The sequence below is a fragment of the Chiloscyllium punctatum genome, chromosome 10 (assembly GCF_047496795.1).
Source record: "Chiloscyllium punctatum isolate Juve2018m chromosome 10, sChiPun1.3, whole genome shotgun sequence".
Classification (NCBI taxonomy): Eukaryota; Metazoa; Chordata; class Chondrichthyes; order Orectolobiformes; family Hemiscylliidae; genus Chiloscyllium; species Chiloscyllium punctatum.
Window position 1 is genome coordinate 66,891,906 of NC_092748.1, and position 6,000 is coordinate 66,897,905.

At 39.8% G+C, this 6,000-nt stretch overlaps 1 protein-coding gene across 1 annotated transcript in view; it reads right to left on the minus strand.

Moving 5' to 3' along the window:
* LOC140481796 (TGF-beta receptor type-1-like) overlaps positions 1-4,154 on the minus strand; it is a 78,310-nt gene extending 74,156 nt beyond the window's left edge. The window contains exon 1 of the mRNA XM_072578323.1: positions 4,048-4,154. The gene's annotated coding sequence lies outside the window, so the exon portion shown is untranslated. The remainder of the gene's footprint in view (positions 1-4,047) is intronic.
* Between the last annotated feature and the right edge of the window lie 1,846 nt (positions 4,155-6,000).

The following is a 6,000-nucleotide window of genomic DNA, read 5'->3' on the forward strand; positions in this document are numbered from 1 at the left end:
CCTAGTCTGGAGTCTACTGGGTTTCAATGCCTCAGGTGCAGGTCCAGGTTCTTTTTAAAGGAGTTGAGGGTTTCCACCTCAACAACCAAACTGGACAGCAAATTCCAGGCAATCACCCACTGGATGAAAAAGTATTTCATCATGTCCCCACTAATCCTTCTCCCAAATCATCTGTAATCTGTATCCCCTGGTCATTGACCACTTTACTAGGAGAAAACAAGTCTTCCCTGTTCACTCAATGCAAACCCTTCACTGGTTTTAAGTCACCCCTTACCCTGAATTGTTGGAAGAAGGTAAATCTTTTATACAGAGGATGGTTAGCGTGAGGAATGAACTTCCTGAGAATGCAGATACAATGACAACATTTAAATGACATTTGGACAGATACGTGAATAGGAAAGGTTTGGAGGGATATTGGCCAGGAGCAGGCAGGCGGGACTAGTTTAGTATGGGATTATGCTCAGCATGGACTGGTTGGACCGAAGGATCTGTTTAATGCTCTATGACTTGAAGAGCAATTTTAGCCTATACAATGTTCCTTAATTTTCAAGCCCTGAAAACATTCATGTAAGTCTCCTCTATACTCTCCACAGAGTAATTATGTCCTTCCTGTAACTTGGTAACCAAGAAAAATACTGCATATTCAGTACCACATCCAATAAAGGAAATAGGACTTCTTTACTACCTTATCTACTTGTCCTGCTAATTTCAGAGTTCTATGGATTCGCACTCCAATGTCTCTCATTTCCTCAATTGTTCTCAGAATTCTTCCCTTTTCTGTATATTCTCTTCTCTTTTTTTCCTGTCTGTCCCAATGTAAACCGTACACTTCTCCGGATTGAATTCCAGTTCCCATTTATCCACCTATTCAACCAAATCACTTATATCTTACTGCAATTGAAAGCCATATTCTTTTCTATCAACTGCTTTCCATTCTCAAAAACATCCACCAACTATTACCGTTTTCTTTCCCCCACCACTCAGCCAATTCTGGGTCCAACTTGCCACGTTCACCTGTAACCCATTGGCTTTATGTATATAACAGGTCTGCCATGTGAAAGCTTGTAAAATGGTTTACTGAAATTGACATAGGCGACTTCCACTGTGCGACCACTGCACACACTCCTCATTACTGACAACTGATTTTTGAGAGATTCATAACATTTTCTTAGCAATAACATGCTGACTATGTATGAACCCTGTCTTTTTAAGTAACAGTTAATTCTATCCTTATATATTGATTCTAGTCATTAGCACACCAGCCAGGTCAGACTCACTGATTAGATTCCCTATAGGATAGAAACAGGCCCTTCAGCTCAACAGGTCCACACCAACCCTTTGAACAGTAACCCACCCAGATCCATTCCCCTACCCTATATTTACTCCTGACTACTACACCTAACATTATTTAGCATGACCAATTCACCTGATCGTGGAAGGAAACTCGAGCACCCGGAGGAAACCCACGCAGGTACAGGGAGAATGTGCAAACTCCACACAGTCGCCTGAGGTGACAATCGAACCCAAGTCCCTGGCATTGTGAGGCAGCAGTACTTACCACTGAGCCACCGTGCTGTCCTTGATCTATGATTATTTAGCCTACACTCTTTTCAATAATGGTATAATGTTCACAGACCTGCAGCAGTTCAAGAGGACAACTTAACATAATCTTCTGAAGAGCAACTAGAGATGGGCAAAAAATGTTGACCCAACCAGTGATGTCCACATCCATTGAGTAAATAAATAAACAAAAAGGTCTCCAATCCTCTGGTATTTCACTTGTGTATGATGAGGATTAGAAAATGATCCTCAGAGTATCCCATTCTTCCTCCATGACTTCCTTCAACATTCATCTTGCCCTGATGATTTATCCACCTCCAAACAGGTCAGTCCCTCTACTACTTCCTATCTCATTATGTATATTTTTATCCATTTAGAACTTTGCTTTAGCTGAGTGCCTGCATCATCCCATCCCTTTGTGAACACAGAGATGAAGCAATTATTAAGAAAGCTACACACATCTTCTGCATCTATCTTTCCTGGCATATTGGACAACTTCACATTTTGCCATGTTACACTCCATCTGCTAATTTTTTCCCACTTAATTATCTATTTCTCTAAAGACTCTTTGTATACTCTCACAATTCACTTTTCGACTTATTTTTAAATTAGCAGCAAATTTGGTTCTTTTGTCCAGGTCATTAGCATTCACTATAATAGTTGGGATTCCAGTACTGATTCCTAAAGGACTCCAGTATTTTCCTAACCTGAAAATGACCTATCTAACCTAGCTGTTTCCTGTTAGTTAGCAAGTCCCATTTCCATACCAAAATAGCACACATAATATCATATACTCCTTTTTTTGTGGCACCTCATAGAATACCTTTGGAAATCCAAATATACTTTACCCACAATGTTCAAAGAAATTTAATATGTTAAACATATTTCTTTCTTTCACAAAGCATGCTAAGTTTGCTTAAAGGTATAATGATTTGATACATATCCTGCTATTAATTGATATCCTGCTATTAATCAGGGGCAGCATGCTGGCTCAATGGTTAGCACTGCTGCCTCACAGCACCAGGGACCTGGGTTCAGTTCCAGCCTCAGGCAACTGTGTGGAGTTTGCACATTCTCCCTTTGTCTGCGTGGGTTTCCTCTGGCTGTTCCCGATTTCCTCCCACAAATCAAAGGTGTGGAGGTTAGGTGAATTGGCTGTGCTAAATTACCCATAGTGTTCAGTGATGTATAGGTTTGGTGCATTAGTCAGGGGTAAAGATAGGGTCTGGGTGGGTTGCTCTTCAGAGGGTCGGTGTGGACTTATCAGACTAAAGGGCCTGTTTCCACACTGTAGGGATTCTATGGAACTTTAATAAAAGGATTTTCACATGTCCTGATAATAGATGTTAGGCTAACTGCCTATAGTTTCCCACCTCTCTCCTTTATTGAATAGAGGTCTTACATTTGAAGTTTTCCAAGACACTTGGACTCTTCCAGAATCTAGAGGATTTTGGAAGATTACAATGAATATGTTTTTTGCGTAGATACTTCTGTTTAGATGCTTTTTACCATTTTTTATTTTTCTAGCTATCTTTCGGTCACACTCCAAACATTCTTTTTAAATTGAAATATTGCGGTTAGAGAGGACAATATGCATCAAACACTGCAAATCCTGAAGCGTGAACCTGAATGGGAATTGCATGGCAAGTTTAAAGTTGTCTCCTATCCAGGATTCCCCACCTGTGAACTCCTCACTGTCCCCAACCACCATGAACATCTCCAACTATGAGCTAAAGGTGGAAACTTGGGATAGGGCCCATTACTTGCTTGGATAGCTTCCAAGGAAGTGTTAAGACAGTTTAAAACCTGGTCTAATTCCTGGGATACCCACAATCAACTCCCAATCATTCTCCTTAAATCACCCAAACCCCAACCAGATTCTGTTAAACCATAACCGCCTCCCAAGTACCCAGCTTATCCACTCAATTACTCTAAAGTAGCAAAATCTCAAAGATAGGACCTTTAAAACTTCTGACTTTTGTAAATGGTAGTTGGTGTTACCCCTCTACCCACACAGCTCAACGGTTTTCCACTCTGCAGATGTTCTCCAGGAGATGCGAAGTTGCACATCTCTTCTGCAGCTGTGATCACACCATCCCTGAAGAAATGGGCGGCAATGTTGAGCAGGGAAAATCTTTGAGAAGCAGCATTGTGCACAGCAAGCTACTGACCAGAAAATTCAGACCATTTCTTTAAAAAGTCACCTGTTGCTGATCCAAAGGTATCAAAAGGAGCCAACATAGCCTTTGAACCTACTCCATTTACATCAATTTTCGTACACATCATGGGTGATCTTCTGCACCAACTGCACTCTCACTTTATACATTCACTACATTACAATTTGATTTTTATAACCAGCCCTGTCAGGCCAGACTCGATAGGCCAAATGCCTTATTCTGCTCCTCCAGCTTACGGTCTTAACATATTAAGTAGATTTTAGATCGGCGTCAAAGAGCAATTAAAAACAGGTATGGGAAAGGATCTTACCAGACTTTAAGGTCAAAGAAATAGAGTCCACGTTTCATTCTGTCAAACATAGTAGATGCTGGATCAGAACAAATGTTCGTTTCAAAAGTACGATTGCATTCACTGCTTTAACTTTAAAGGATTTGAAAATGCACGCGGTTTGACAAATATATGTATGTCCAAAAATAAAACTTCAGCTCCAGGGAAGAAACAAGTTAAGCAAGGTGCATATTTGCAGTAACTTCCCTTTGGCAATAATTACTGTTGCGTTTGAATTCAAGCAACTCAAGAGTAAGAAATTCCACTCTGGCGCTAGGACCACCACTCCAGTTCAAGGCTGAGGGGTTCCACTGACAGCTTCCGCAACTTTAAGTGAGACGAGTCAAAACATCACAGCACAATTTACATTAGAAAAGCATGTCACTTCAACACTTACATTTAGATCAAGTGATTTGTTATGATAAACTGGGAAAAAGAAGTGTATGCAATCACATCTTACCTGTAGATGAGTGAATATGTCGCGTAAAATAGCTGAGAAATAAAGCCCAAGGCACAAAACCCAGCCTGACCATTGTTGGACATTAAGAAGACGGTGCTACTTGAAGTGTATTTTTTATTGTGGGGCGCTGCTCACTTGGTACACAAAAACGCGCGAATGCTCTACTTCCCAAGTTTTATGCTTCACTCAATGTCGAATGGTTGGGCAGAGAATTCATCTGAGCTTTCACTCAGGTAAACAAGCTCTTAGATAGACTGACGATGGTATTGAGAGGGGCGGGATCTGCTAAATCAGTGGAAATTAAGACGGTCAGCGGTAGCGTTTAGGTTGTAGTATTTATGTTTGCAGAGGGAGGTACTGGCTGGTTTTTCCATGCAGACCTTCCTTTTTTAAATAAAGATAGCTCTATGACGTAATGGGTTTGAAAAGTTATCGTGCCTGAAAAAGTGACAGGATCTCCATGCAAGCATTTGAATGTCCAATTGAATGGAAAATTGACTAAACATAAACCAGTAGGACGAGCTTCAATATGAAATCAGTAAATCGGAGAATACCATGGTTACATCCCCATAGTCACCATGCTGAGCTGGAAAACAGCAAAAGATGGCTTAATAAATAATGCAAAGTAAATTTGAGAACTTACTTTAAGCCACAACCTTGATTTTGCATGTAATTGCAAACATGCCCAGAAGATAGAAAATTGTGAAAAGACATGATTGCATAAGATCAAATACTTCAAAAACATATCAATTTTGGGTAACGTTTTGTACAATGTTACAAATCTCTCTAAGACAATTACCTCACATGGCCTGAACTTTCTTTGAAGCCCATCACTATGCTTCAGTTACTGATTGTTAAGTTGCAGCATCATTTGTGTTAATAGATTAGCTTGGCATTGGTTGTAATTCCTAATATCTAATCTTCTATTGATTCTTCAACGTAAAAAACTCTTTTTCTTGTCTTGGTTGTCCACTTTCAGACAACGGAGTTAAAAACGAATCTGAAAACATGCTACTACGGATGTTTCGTACAATGGGCATATCACTACAAGGATATGAGAGAATCTGAGATGGGAGTAGTAAAGTACTATTCCTGCACAAGACAGAAAAGTTTTAAGGAGAGATTTCTGTCCTATTATCTATTGGACAGAATGCAGAGAGAGAATAAACTGAAGTCATATACAATTATGCATTCATAATTTTATATTATGTTTAACTAATTCTTATAATCTGTTATTCAGCAGAATCAATTCAAACTCATACAATGTTAACTCGGTGTATGCTAACTGGCCTATAGTGTTCTGCTTTCTGCCTCATTCCTTTCTTGCATAAAGATACAGCATTAGACCTTCTATTTTCCAATCTGCTGCAGCTCTTGCAGAATCTAAGGAATTTTAGAAGAGTAGAAGAAGTGAATCTACTATCTGTGCCACCACTTCTTTTAAGACCCTACATTGCAGACCAACTGGTACTAGG